The sequence below is a fragment of the Syzygium oleosum genome, unplaced genomic scaffold (assembly GCF_021117445.2).
Source record: "Syzygium oleosum isolate NSW1041296 unplaced genomic scaffold, Sole_v2.1 Sole_v2.27, whole genome shotgun sequence".
Taxonomy (NCBI): Eukaryota; Viridiplantae; Streptophyta; class Magnoliopsida; order Myrtales; family Myrtaceae; genus Syzygium; species Syzygium oleosum.
This window is the reverse complement of record NW_026607511.1, coordinates 2,417,788-2,432,775: the sequence shown is the minus strand read 5'-3', so window position 1 is coordinate 2,432,775 and position 14,988 is coordinate 2,417,788. Positions and strand designations below refer to the sequence as shown.

The 14,988-nt window shown below is 41.2% G+C and overlaps 2 long non-coding RNA genes and 1 pseudogene across 2 annotated transcripts; all 3 read left to right on the top strand.

Annotated features, from left to right (window-relative positions):
* Positions 1-79: 79 nt before the first annotated feature.
* On the top strand, positions 80-6,754 carry LOC115691302 (uncharacterized; annotated as a pseudogene).
* Positions 6,755-10,378: 3,624 nt separating this feature from the next.
* On the top strand, positions 10,379-14,739 carry LOC130135096 (uncharacterized). Its single transcript, XR_008814567.1, has 2 exons — positions 10,379-10,565; positions 14,357-14,739. It is a non-coding gene; the product is annotated as an uncharacterized LOC130135096 (long non-coding RNA).
* LOC130135097 (uncharacterized) lies at positions 11,776-14,184 on the top strand. The gene is made up of 2 exons (XR_008814568.1): positions 11,776-11,813; positions 13,874-14,184. It is a non-coding gene; the product is annotated as an uncharacterized LOC130135097 (long non-coding RNA).
* Positions 14,740-14,988: the final 249 nt, after the last annotated feature.

Genomic DNA, 14,988 nt, shown 5'->3' with positions numbered 1-14,988 from the left:
ACCGCTTTCAGCATCTGCACTTCCCTTTATCAGTGACTGGACAAGTAAAAAAGAAGAGAACATTTGGAACTTATGGTGCATGGCCGACAATTTGAGAAGCAGAGGCAAGCGAAAAAAAATGGATGAGAATTGACATTAATTGGATCTTACCAATTTATGTGCAATTGTTTATGTCGATAGCTTCTGTGTGATTGTATTGAGATCATGCGCGAAGTCCCCTTGCCACAAGAATTTGAACAGTTCTGCATAAATTTGGTATGGGGTGTGCAGCATACCCTTAGTAAAGGTCTTCATTTTTGGGCACTCTTCCACCACAATATCAGACAAGGACGGAAACCTGAAGTTGCAACTTGTGGTGGAGGAGAAGCATACTAGGCTTGGCAGATCTTTGAGTGTCAAAATTTCTAGCTTCCCAAGAGAAATCTCTTTTTCTTCTCCATTTCCATCGTTTGCCATGACTTCTTTCATTCTTTCACATCCTATTATAGTCATCTCAGTGAGATGCACCAAATTTGTGATCGCTGAATATGTTACTAGATGTATCAATCCAGAGCAATTCGTCATTGCTAGCATAGTCAAGTTCTGGAAGGATGTTACGGTTGGAAATAATGTTGTCAAACAAGGACAATCCCAAACCTCAAATGTTTCAATACTCTGAAGAATTTTCCCCACTAAATAGTCTTCTCTCCACACTTGCTTTAGGTGGTGTAGCTTGCTTAACTTAAGTTCTCTTAAATTTTCAAGCACCGGATGTTTTCCCTCATCAACAAGACCTTCATTGCGGAATATATCATCAAAATAACTGCAGAAAACCTCAAGGCTTTGTAGATTCTGAAATCTCTCTAGGAGGAATCTAGAAGGAAAGACGGCCTTTTCTTCATGAAAGCATGCCAATGTCAGTACTTTTGGCTTGCCAAAGATGTCATCACAAAAATTTTCATCTTGTATCATCTGAATGTCTTTATCGACTAAAAACAGTCCCTCCAATTTGGGAAAATCCTGTCAAAGTGCCAATACAATGAGAGTAGTAAATTCAACAGAGGTTCGATAATAAATCATGATGCTGTAAAAGGCAATCCTAAGGTAGCTGATTTGCATGGAAGGTGGCCATCTTACAGTTCACTAAATCTCAAGAGCTCTGCATACAAGTTGCAAGCTTTTGAAGTCACACTACGAAATACCACTATAACCAAATGCTTCACTATAACCATCCATATTGAAAACTCGAAGACAATTTTTTTAAGCAGAGCTTGGAACGGCTAAGTTGGTGGAGCGAATCTAAATTCAAGATCGACCCAGTTCATCAAATTCATCTTTTATTGATAATATCTTATGTTGTCAACAAAAATTAGTCATTCTTTGGAATTTTATGCAAAGGGATGCACTCACCGTGTTTCTAAAAATTTATAGATGTTCGCAAACTTTAAAGTGTGCTTATATTGTCTACAAATTGATAGGTAAGGGAATTTGGGTTTTCTTCAGTATCATAATGTGACATGACGTTGCAATGGAAATAAAATATAATGGGTGAATTTAAGAATAAAGTAGAATATAGTGAACTAAGGTCCTAATGTTTTCTATAGCATCATAATATGACGTCACTATGCAGTGGACATGAGATTACTGAGTGCATTAATGAACAAAGTAGAAACTGTGGAAGAGAAGTTGTAATCCTACCCTCTCGAATGAAGAGTGCGCTTCTTGGTCTGAAAGGTCCTGTTGAACATCTCTTTGAGCCCACTTGTTCATGAATGCCGCAAAAGAAAACATGTTTAGTTTGTCACAATGAGTCACTCGCCATTTCCTAAACAATGGCCAGTTCAAAGCAAGTAAGTTAGGGGAGAAGCTCTTGAGTCGTGGCATATCATGTAACACCAGAGAGGTTAGTTTCGGGAAAAGAATTTGAGCAGCATTGGAGTGTGGAGTGTCATCTCCACTTCCCACAAAGAGTCAAAAGTGAGAGTTTCTTGAGGACCATCTGTCCGTATTTTGCTTAAATTGTCCATGTGGGAGAGAATCATGCGCTTAAGCTCAAGAAATTGTACCTGCCATATTGAGAAAAATGACACAATTAATGTGCTCAAATTCAGTTATGACCTTAAAGGGGGAATTTCCAAACTTCCCTAGCTCTCTCAAATCATGACATTTTAGAGCTTGTTAGTGACACAATCAAGGAGCGGTTGCTTGATGCTTTCATTTCAGTTGACCGACGACTAAGGCCGAGTATATTGCAATGCAATCATGAAATGTGGTGCAACAAAATGAATTACCTTACTGTCCTTACCACTTGTTAATACTCATGCATAAAATAGATAGGAGATCATTTTTCATTGAGTCATGACACAAAGAATGCAATTACGAACTCAGATACCAAATGAATACTTTTGCAATTTCCCCAATGTAACTTGACATGAAATTTTAAAGTAAATTAAAATTAATTTGGTAAAGATATTAGCCTGTGTTCACTGAATTCAATCAAAATAAATTTGAAAATTGATTTCTAGTCTTCAAAAAATTAGATGATGGTGTATAGATGTATATTCCTTATTATTCAACTTCGATGGCAACCTCTCCTAAATTCTGTCAAATGAATAAAATAATTACTGAATTTTAAAATTGTATTTTGTTTGAATTTACAATTAATAGTAGATTGAGCATCGGCTTTAATTGGCTTAATGGACATTTAATACTGGCAAAGCCTTCTCCCTCTAATTTTTGGAAAGTTGCCATGTTAACTTCTCGGATTCTCAAACTTTCATATTTGCCGATCCCAAATATGTGCGCCATTTTACTTCAGTGCATCAATGAATATTAAGACATCAAAAATTGGTGGCACTGATCATTATCAAAGTTTAGAGCAATAAATATATATTTCCAATCCTTACCAAAAAAAAAAATATATTGCCAATTGACTACCCTCTTTTGATAATGAAACATTGTATAAGGTACTAATTCTTAGATTTATTTGCTTCAAGTTGAACATGCAACTTGTTTTCAGTTTGCCACCTTAGAGAAAACTAATTCTTGATTTGTGATTTCATTGATTGGGAAGATAAACATGGCTCAATGAACTGTAATAGGTAAGCAATTTGTGACCTAGGCTTATAATTATGAAGTTTTAGTTGGTGTCAACACCTTTTTTTTTTTGGCCAAAAGTTGGTGTTGACACTTGACTACAATTTGTTATAGCCTGTAATAGGTAACTAATCTCTGATCCCTTGATTGATGCCGTGTGTTGAGGATTTTGGAGTTTTGTTCGAGTGCGTGGAGGTAAAAACAATAGAGAACAAAACGAAAGTGGACGTTGCATTGCACTGGAACTGAAAATGTTTCGTGTGACGCGCACAAAGTATCATTTTTCTTTTTTCAAAATTCCAATGATTGGCATTCCATTGGATCTTCGATTTGACAAGATTATTGATCTAATGTGGAGCTCGGATCGCCCGTTGACTCTAGAGAGTATGGAATTGGTGCTCAGATACTCCTCCCTTAAGTCAGAAACTAGACTGATGTGAGAGGTCCTATATAATTCAGCTTCTTAAGGGGGTTGATTCATGGCCATTGTCATTATGCTTTGTGGATTTGAGAAGGATTAATAAAATAAAGGTAGTTGAATTTCAGTTACTGTTTCAGAGATCCTACATCATCTGTAGGGCTACAAGAGGAAGCTGGTGACTAAAAGGGTGCGCATGGAATCCATTCTGGAGCAGAAATTCTGCTCCAGAATGCTTTCCGGAACAGAAATGCATTTGTTAAAAAATTTCCGGAATGCATTCTGGAGCAATTTTTGCATTCTGAAATAAAAACGTGTTTTGTAAAAATACATTCTTTTTTTTGTTCCAGAATGAGTTTTTGCTTCCAGAATGTGTTTTGGGCAAAAAAAAAAGAAGAAGCTAGTTTTTGTAGCTTTTGGCTTCCCGAATTCTGGCCAAATTTCCTTCTTTACTCTCTTCAAGAGACGTTCGACTCTCTTCAGTTTCGTGCCCTCCTTCCCTCCTCGCGACTGCACCGGAACAGCCACCGCACGCGGCGGCGATCGATTTTGGCCCTCACTCTCTCCGCCGCTTCCGTTTCTTCATGCGTAACTCGTGAGTCTTCGATTCCTCCAACTGTTTCATCTCCTCTCTCGTTGTTAGCTTTTCCCTTCGGTGCAATCCACGGTGTGCGACGCGGCCGCCCGTTTGGGACACGCGGCTCGCGTGAATCTCGCTCGATCGAGTCGGAATCAAGGGAACGAGACGCCGCGGAGCGGTCTGGCGAGAACTTGATTAGCATGCTACGGATTGAGGTTGAGGTTGAAATTGAGCCGCAGGGTTTCTGTTTCGAAAGGGCTATGATGTGTGGGTTGTGTGGCTGAATCGATTAGTTTCGTCATTCGTGTCTAGCTCTGCGGTTCGCGGCCCCTTCGAGGCCGAGGCCTTCGTCGAGGCATGCCTCAACGCGCCCACCCCGCTCCGCTACTTGACAGAGAAGCAGCAGGCCGGCGAGGCCGAGTGCGAGAAGATGGGGCTGATCAGCAAGGGACCGGCAGCGAGAGATCGACATGCTGAAGAAAGGGAAGTCGAAACTGGGCGTCTCCGAGAAGCCAGAGATAATCGGGACCCCGGGCTTGGATTTGATCTCGTTGGGACTAGTCGATGCGGATAAGATTCCGAAGTATGGGCTCACGGTCGAGGATGGAAGGCGGCTCGCGAAGGAGTATTCTAGGGTTTTGATGAGGAGGCATATGGCGAGGCAGGCTGTGGAGAGTAATTTGTTGCGGATGAAGAAGGAGACAATCGAGGCGCTGCCGGAGAAGCTGCGAGAGGCGGTGCTGGTGCCAGATTTGACACCTTTCCCTGCAAACTGCTTCATGGCGACACTCACGCTGCCAATTGAAGGGTACATTGAGAAGGTCAAGGACGCTGCGAGGAAGAGCTCGGCCAAGGAGAAGCTTAGATGATTTTGGATGAAGGCCGTGATTAAAAGTTAGAGCTTTTTGTTGTTTTAGATGAAATGGTTTCCGTATGAAGTTATGAACTATGTTTAGCTGACGTGTTCCATGTGCTGTTTTGAGGTCAGAAAGGAAGATATTTGTCATAGGTTGTAGCTGATTCTTTGTTGAATGTTCATGTAATGCCTGAAGAATGAGCCATAGATGTGTTTCAGGGATGTTGAAATCTTCTTGGTTGATTCGACTCTTTAATTTAGGTGTAGAGATTGGCAGAATGCAGATGATTATGTACAGTTTAGAGTTTGAGCCATGGTCATTAGCTTCTCTGGGTATGCGATTGTTCGTCCAATCTTGATACAATGTGCTTTGACATCCAGTTATATGCTCAAGAGCAGCCGGAAGAACAAAAATCTCCGTCCTTTTTTCTTCTTATTTAAGCAAAGGATGGTTTTAGTCTTCTGTGATCCCATTGCCTAGCACAACGTCTTTTTTGATCTCATTGTCGCTAGTCGTGGTTTATGGCCATTGTTTTCCTCCTATGATGTGAGTGTGTATTAAATAGGGAAGAAATCCTTTAAGGGTCTTTTTCGGTCTGAAGTTTAAGAAAAATCCTTTTCCTTTTCTGAATGATAAATAAGGTTTCATTAAGAAGGTACCAGGGGTACCGCCTTTACACAAAATGGCTTCAGGTAGAAGCCACCTATATACAAATTATGCACAAAAGACTTTCTAATATTTCCAACAAACTATGAGAGTGATTCAGCTCAATCCCGATAAGAGCGCTTGATCAACCAAATACATAAATTTCCTAGTCCATCTTTGAGTACCTGATACTCATAGGGTGTTTGAACTCTCATGGCACTTAGTTCTTTGAAATGAGTGAAGTTTTTGATACAGATATTCAGTTAATTTTCCTGCATGCTTTTCAATTATAGTGAAGTCTCATATATATATATATACTGATCTTTGTCAATCCATAAAGCTTATCTGGAGCTATACAAAAGGTAAATATAGTGCGTGTCGTATTTTATTCCAAGTTTAATCTGTGTTGATTCTCCCTGTATCTTCTGGTCCTAATCTGGACATCCAGATCATCCTATAGATTTTGTGGATGTTATTATTGTTACTTCCTATAGTCAAAAAAAAATTTTGGGTCGTGTTCTATAGTCGTTTGGACTCGTTAATTTGTCTATGGCTAACCAAGGTAGCAGTGGAATAGGGGTTGGCTATTTGTTTTGCAAGCTTTGCCTGTCGCTTCTAACTACTTACTGCTGTTCCATTACTGTTTGCTACCATGCACTCGATTAATCTAAAATAAGAAGACTTGGTTGTGTTTCAATAGATGACTGGTTTGCTGGTATTTTGTGATGGCTTGGGAATTGCTGGATACTCTCCAAGCTTCAGGTTTGCAATGTGTGCTCCCAAAAAAACTGAATGCCCAGTGACTCATGTTTGACATCGTTTGCTTTGCTTTCATGTAATGTCTCTTCGGGGAATTGAATGGTCTAAAGTTGCTGTAATTGGTGTGTTATTTGCGTTCCTCTGCTGTTGAATTTAGAGTAATGTCAGTTTCTTATTATTTTTATCAATTTTGAGCAGGTAAGATGTGCAAAGCGAGGGACTGTTGGAAACAATGTTAGAGCAACTGAAGCTAGAAAGCTTTTCTTGATTTGAGGAAGCATTTTTCGAAGAGGAGACTGGCGAATTGGGGTGCTAGTACTCTTAGTCTCTCATTAGGTCTTGCACTTTCTCTTGTTGGGCTTGTGAATGACAGAAAAATTCTAATAAATTTGCCATCTTCGGCTGTTGAGACTTTACAAATGCTTGGATCTGCCATCTGCTGCTTAAAAGTACCATAAATCTGTTTATTTTGCACATGCGAATCTCAAGTTTATCATTACCTTTCTTTTTCCCTTAATTATTTGCTGAAGTTTTGGAGAATGGTCTGAGTTCAATTACCAACTCAACTTAGTTAATCTTCCCTCTGTTGACTATTCTTGGAGAATTCAGTAGAAAGGAAATGTGAGCAGAAGCAAAAAATTTCCCACACAAAGCCCTCATAGCGTGTCGCGACCTAAAATTTCTCAGGCTAATGGATTGTTAAGATTAAGCCTAACTCGGGCCCTCCCAAGCCCTATCAATTCGCAACTTAGGGTTTAAGTTTTTAACATGCAAAAATTTTCATGCTTGGAGTCGCCACTAATCTATTTATGGTAGGTCGATTAGAAACCTAAATAAAACATAGGGAGATATGTTTTATTCCTACGAACCAGAGATTCTAAGCTTGGGGACTTGGTTACGCTAGATCTAGTCTAACGCCCTTTCGGTACCTTTTCTTTTCAAAAAAAATGTTTTGGCAGACAGTTTGGATTCATTTTAACTTAGTCACTAGCATGTGAGGTGATTATGCGGGTGCGCAAACCACCAAAGTAACACCCAATAATCAAAACATTAAATAAATTGCAAGATTGAGAGAATTACTTACCTCGAAGCAACGTAAACATCTGCATTATTAGCTAGAAAATCACATCAACAATCCTAATATGATTTCTAATTAACAAGCAGTTCACTTAATATTTTTTAGGATTTTCACTTATTTAAATGAAAACTAACCTATATGTAATGACGTGCAAAAATTAACATGCGATTAATGCAGCCTAACATGCAAACTATATGTCATGCGACGACGTGACCTAATTCTAATGACGGACAAATGATTTATTTTTGGTATTTTCAAATGAAATTCGGAATTAGAAAAAAATGCCTAAATTAACATGCAATCTATTCTAAAAAAAAGATAATTTAATCTATCCTAAAGTGGCTTCTTTTTGGTATTTTTATGAAAATTCGAAATCAAGAATTACCCTAAAATGAACCGTCGAGATCAGGATAATATGTAAATTAAACTAGGAAATAAATTACTCTAATTCCTAATTTAAATTAAAAAGTTATCCTATCGACTTATTCAAAGAAAGTTATTCTAAACCTATCCTAAACATGCATCATTATCTTCTAATAAAATCAATTCCAATCCTAACTAATCTTTTTTTGGAATTTTCTTTTTAAAAGAAATAAATCAAATAGATAGATAATCACCACGATCAAAACTAGTCCACACAATCCACAAGATTTGTTTTACTATCTTTGAATTAAGGAAACGATATAAACCGACGATCATATCCATGTGGTTATGGATATTGATGGAAGGCAATTCGTTTGAATTTGGGAACAAAATAAAATCTATTATCGTATCCAAATAGTTATGGATAGGATAGAGATTTTCCGTGCCATCGAGTATCGTATCTCATGGTTGAGATCGGATAGTCGTCTCGACACGTTGTTAAGTTAGGAATTTCCTAACTTAGTGTATTTTTTGGAATCTTGCGAATATGCCATGCATCATTCAAACATATCTACTAACCAACCAAAGACAACAAAATCACTCGAATTAGGAATTTAAATATTTGAAACGATATCGGATAAAGTTTCTTACCTAATTTACGGATAACTTCCAAATTCGAGCTTGATGCCGGATCGGGTTTGCGGATCGGAACGGCTGGCGGTGGGTGATCGATGGCGGACGTGGCAGCGACGGTGAGAGACGACGATGCTCGCGGATTGTCAGGAATTTTGGCTTGTCACCTGCAAAACAAAATCACGAGCGGCGATACCCGAAGATGGATGGCTAACGGGGCTCCTCGCGGTGGTGGACCGGTGGCTCACGATGCTTCACGTGATGATAGCTCTCGGCAGGACTTGCATTTGTACATGCTCGGTTGTGAGAGGGCTTTTACGTTGACAATAGCATGGGCAGTTCCACGAGGATATTGGCAAAGTGGACTTCGCTCGGATGAAGAATTTTGACTCAATCAACACTAGACCAGCCTCGAGTAATCTGAATTGTCGGCTTACAGTTTTGGGGTCGAGGATAACTTGTCGCGGGCTGATGCAAACACCGGTTCAGCAGGCGACGTCCAAGGCGAGTAGCAGGTGGCAGCACGAATAGGAACGCAGCAGTGTTGTCGTTGGACGGAACTTTCACGAGATGGAGAGCGGATCGTCGCAAATCAGATCAGCGACGTCGATGGGGCGTAGGCGACGGTAGGAGCAGCACGAGCGAGCGGCGTGGTGGTGAAAGCGGTGCGGTCGCGAGGTGGCGCGACGGTGGAGCGGCCACGTGCGCGAGCGACTCTCTCTCTTACTCTGGCTCTTGCTCACACTTGTGCTCTCTGAAAATTCTGATCTGAAAGTTATGAGAGCCCTCTTGATTGAGGGGTATAATCACATATTTATATCACAACCCTAGGTTAATTGACCGGGCTTCCTAGTCCTAATGGGCTTAGACTTAGGCTTCATCATTTAATTTTGTTTTAATTGCAAATGGGCTAAATTAATTTGGGCTGATTTAAGCTCAAATTAAGATAACCAAAACCTTTTAGACTTGTGAATTTCGGCCCCCAATCCCTTGAGTGAGCCGAGTTTCACTCGGCGCTCGAGCTCGGTTTATGCGATGAATTTTCAGCTTACTCGCCACCGCCGGTCCGATACGGAATGCAACTAACCTATATGAACTTAAACTATATGCTATGCAATTTTAATATTTTTGTTTAGGGGTTAAAATTTAATCCCTAATTTTCTATGCAATTAATCGCTAAATAATTAGTCAAAATTTAGGTGTCAACATAGCGTCTAAAGTAACAGGAAAATGAGATAATAGGAATCACATAATCTAAGCCGTTACCATATAACTGTATTTTCGTTCTCTGATCTATCTGATCGAGTTTTATCTTCTCCATATACTAAGTTTATTATCCCGGCATTGCAATCTAGGATGGTAGAAGCATACCTGCCGGAGATCATGTGCGAAAGGCTTAAAATACTTCATAAGATTTGGTGATTATCCGTTCACAACTTAATTCTTGCATTAGATTTCAAGAACACGAGGAACCAAATTCAACAAACCCTGCCAAGGCATGTTTCTTAGAAATAAAGTGATATGCCTCCAAGATGTATTTAGACTCGACATTAAATATAGACATATTTGTGAAGCTGAGAAGACAAATCTTCACAAATGTAGATAGCTACTTAAGCCAGTTAACATGGGGCTATCATTTTTGGGAAAAAGGACTTTCTCCACAAGAAAATTTCCTCCTGTTTTATCATACAGATTTCTCTTCCAGAAATTAATTTCTGAAGCAGAATTAGTCATGTTTTACCAAACAGATTTCTCCTCCAGAAATCAATTTCTAGCAAAAATTCCAGAAATCAATTTCTGGCAAGAATTTGATTTCTGGAGCAGAATGATTACCATTCGCACCCTAAAACAGAGCTTCGAATTCTCATCTCAAAAAGACGAGATCTAATTAGTTTAAAGAACCACTCCATTATCAAACTTTTCATGGCATTTGATGCATTCGTTTCAGTGCTTAACATATGGGCTAATACTGCAGATGTTGCGTGACCTGGGAGACAGAACAATGAAGCTGATGACTAACAACCCATCAAAGTATGTTGGGACTTAAAGGTTATGGCTGGACTATTGCTGGGAGAGTCCCTCCAGTGACTTCCATAACAAATGAGAACAAGACATACTTGGAGACAAAACGCTCCAAGCTGGGGCACATCTGTAACAGTCTGAATTTTCGATCCTTTTCCCGGGATTTAAGAAATGAATTTGACCAATGCACTATAGTGAGATCTTACCCGGGACTCGCGCATTCTCGGGATTCTAACCTTAGGGGTAAGGCTATTACGGGATTGAGTTCGCACGATCAAAGAACTCGACCTGGGTTCGATCTTCGACCATATGGATTGACGAGGGAATGTTTTGAGCCAACCGAGACCAGTCTATTTGATTGATCGTGTCCGAAGGGCACTAGTGACAGACCCTCGCAATTATATGACAACCGAGGTCGTTCCGGGTAGAGTAAACTTAAACGTGATTTGACTCGGTGTCGGTCACGGGTTGAGAGCGCGTAATCCTAATGAGCCACCCGTTAGCAAGAGATAAGCTAAAGTCGCGATTGGTCAATTTTAGTCATTTCTTGGAATTCGGGCCCGGGAATCGAGAATTTTGAAAAGTGATAATTTTGAGCTGCCGATGACGTTTTTGGCTTGGCCAACCTTGGGGCCACCCATCTCTGCAAAAAAATAGATTTCGGTCCGGGGCCGGAAAAATTACGGTTTTGCCCATGTGGACACCAATGTTGGATTTTGAAGTCGTTTGAGGTTATTTTTCGAGGCTAGCGTCATTTTGGGGTGGCCACGTGCATTTGGAACAGTTTTGGACAAAAATTGGAATTTCGACAAAAATTGGAAAAATAATATTATTTTATTCCCGGAACTTCGCAGTTGATTTTCGAGGGCTTAGAAAGTGAATTTCGCGATTCCGACACCACATTATGTTGGCCACGCACATATGGAACGCGTATGTGCGAAAATTGGAATTTCGCCCCGGGACCGGAAAATTACCATTTTGCCCCTGGGCTAATTTTTGGGTCCGAATTTTTTTTGGATAAATTGGGATAATTATGGATAAATATCAGCTGCATCCTTGGGGACCATTGACCCTTTTGCCCCTCTCTTTTTAGATAAGAATGAATAGGAACCATTTAATTAGGGGCATTTTAGTCCTTTTTACCTAAGCTTGACACATGGCACCCCTAATTAAATTATTTGACCAAGTTGGGTGATCTCTCTCTCTCCTCACTCACTCTCACGTGCAGACCAGCCCTCTTCAGAAATTTTCTCTCCATTTTCCCACCTTTTCTCTCCACTTTCTCTCCATTTTCCTTCATTTTCTCTCTCGCCGGAGTTTCGCCGGAGCCACGCCGGCCAACCGTTCCACCTTCCCGCTCTAGCCGAGTTAGTCTAGAGTCCGGTAAGTCGCGATCTAATCCCTATTTAGGACGTCGGGTATTTTTGGACTCGTTCGGGTATGGTTTAGAGGATTTAGAGGGTGATTAAGGTATTGATCATGATTATTGATGGTTAATCATGGCTATTGGTGGCTGAGTATGACTGTTAGTGGTTGTTGCGGGTTGGATTAGACGTCGGGAAATGAGTTTTGGCTGTTGGAATTCGGTAGAAATCGGTTCGGGCTTGAATCCGTGAGGTTCGGGGTGAATCGCGGATTCGCGGTTACTGTACCCATCCGGTTTGCTATTTTTTTAGAAAATTTTGAGGGTCGAATTTGAGGAAGTTTTCTTCATGAAAGTTGTTTCCAACATTTTGAAGTATAACATATTTTAATTTGGGAATTTTTGGAAATCATTTGATGCCATTCGGAAGTCCATCTTTGGACCGAAATAAAACTGCCCGATTTACTGTTCACCCGACCTTCGGGTCTGTTCGAATTTTTATAAATTTTTCCAGGCCTATTCTCGAAACACTTCCTTCACAAAACCTGTTGGGGACATTTGTGGCTATAACATATAAAAATTTCAAAGCTTTTCAAGGTGATTTGAGTGTTGAAATAAATATATTTTGAGGACAAAACGGTCTGTTGGAGCGAGTTGATTTTCGTCTGACTTCAAGTGACCAAAAGAGGTGTTTCCAGTTGGAACTGAGTTTCAAGTTCTTCACGAAAAATGTTCAGCAAGATGTTTTACGCAACGTGTCCAAAATTTAGAATTTTTGGAGTTCGTTTACTATTTATTTTGATGGGATTCCGGTCACTGTTTAGGGTTCGGTTTAGGGGATTTTGTGACTGTTTTAGGGGCTGTTTGGGGCTGAATTGAGAGACTGGTTATTTGGTGGTTGTGGACTGATTTGGCGATGAAAATTTGAGGTATAAAAAGCTTGGGTAGGACCGTGATGTTGTGACTGGGTTGGGGTTAAATTGTGCAATCGATCAGTGGGAATTATGCTATGAATTGAATTGTGTACGTGGTTGTGTGATTTGTGATCGTGGGCTGATTTGGATTATGCTTGGTGGATTGGTGATATGCAGTGTGTGCTTGGCCGTGAGATGTGGTGGTGTGATAGTGCATTCGTGTATTGTATTCGCGTGCCAAGAATGTGTGATTGGGTGGCGTGTTCGTGTGACGAGAATGTGAAATTGTGAAATGTGTGTGAGGTGTGCGTGTTTGGCAGTGTGTAGGTGTGGCCGTGTGACAAATGTGGTTTGAGTGGAACGAAGGTACTGGAATGTAGGATTGGTTTGAAAAGTGAGACCCTGAGGCGTGTACGTTTACGCGGGGTGAGGTCCGTCCTGAGGCGTGTACGTTTACGCGGGACGATGCCCGGCCCGACGGGGTGACGATGCCTGACGTGGTCAGAAGACCGTTGGCCTGATGCGTTTTACGCGGGCGCGGTAGAAGGAAAGTGTGTGTAGGATTCCGTCCTGAGGCGTGTTCGTTTACGCGGGACGATGCCGTCCCTGACGAGGTGACGATGCCCGGCCCGACGGGGTGTCGATGCCTGACGAGGTCAGAAGACCGTTGGCCTGATGCGTTTTACGCGGGCGCGGTAGTGGTGGAAAGGTTGAGAACGAGCGGGATTTGGCAAGACGAGTGAGAGGATTGTGAAAGTGATGCATGGTGTGAGTTGGTGTACGAGTGTGTTTGTATCGCGTGATGCAGTGCGCGATTATGGGGTAAAATCTGCTAGGTATGGTATGGGACGTGCCCAAGTAGGTTTTGCTTTATAATCGAGGCACGCGCGCGGCTGTGATGTACTGCTGTGGTATGATTGGCGCGTGTATTGATATGTGGAAAGTGTGTGATGGCATGTGTGCAAGAATTGTATGTTGGGATTGTGGGCTAACGTGCATGGTGCGTATGCAGAGAGTCCAGGTATGTGTGAATGATTGATTCCTGGTTGTGTGGTTGTTTGGTTGCGCGTTTGGATGTGTCTGGAATTACGTGATAGCCTAGGTGGGGCTTAGGTTGTGACTTATTGAGATGTGATCTCATGGTTGTTTCAACCAAACCATTTCAGAGCCCCCGCCTGAATGTCGAGATTGAGGTCGACTCGGAGTCGTCGGGTGAGCAGACAGCTGCGGAGGATTCAGGTGGTGATGCCGAGGACAGTGAGTCAGAGTGGACGCCTTCGAGAGGGCGTAGGGGATAGTTCTGGGAGGAGGATGCGCCCCATTTTTGGATAGTGCTGACCTAGAGAGCTGATCCTGATATTTTGGTGGTTTGGAGTTTATAGTTCGGTGTGCTTATAAATTATTTTATGGTTTGTATTGGCGGATGATGTAAATATTTGGAAGTGTAATATATGCTTGGTGGTTTGTCGATTTGTTCCTTCCTGGTGTTCTCCAATTTTATTGTCCGGGATTTTTGATTGCTTCCGCCGCGATTTAACTCTGATGTTTGGGTTGGGTCGGCGGCGTTCCTGGGACGTTGCACTCTGTTCGACCGGAGGTGGGATGTCGCGGGCTCGACGGGGGTTCGGGGCGTGACAACATCTATGGAGAAAGAGTCAATGGCCACTTCAGCAATCTCATCAGCAAAAACGGTAAGCTGAGCAGCACCGTTTCTTTTGATCCGGCTGTTTCTGACTGATAGGAACCACCGGATAGTTTGACTGCTAATGATTTATTCGAGGGATTCAGGCAAGTTCACTGACAGATGGTGCTATTTTACTTTTAAAGCACTAAGGTCAAGAACATTGGGATACCTGCCGACCGTGATTTTAGGAAATTTTATGGCGATTGAGTTTTATAATTATTCTGAGTGTCATTTTTGTTGTACTGATGTCATTCATTCATTTTGCAACGCCAAAAGGTGAAGATTAGCCCTCTTGTTAAAACTTCCTTTTGTACTATCGATTGCTTGCGAGATTTATCCTTAATTCAACTTTCCTTGGAATCTATGTGTATTGATATCTAGAGACCGTTGCATATTTCAAGATAACAGAGTTAGCGCAGGACATTCTTATTTTCCTTTTCCGTGGCCACCTGAACGGTGAAAGAAATTACTTCAAGAAATATACTACAGTCTCTACTATTGATCAACTCTCCATATTCGCGTTAGATAAGGATTGCTTATGACCATTTATTTTATCTATCCATGCTGTGCATGAGTTCGATTTATACTTTGTCAAAT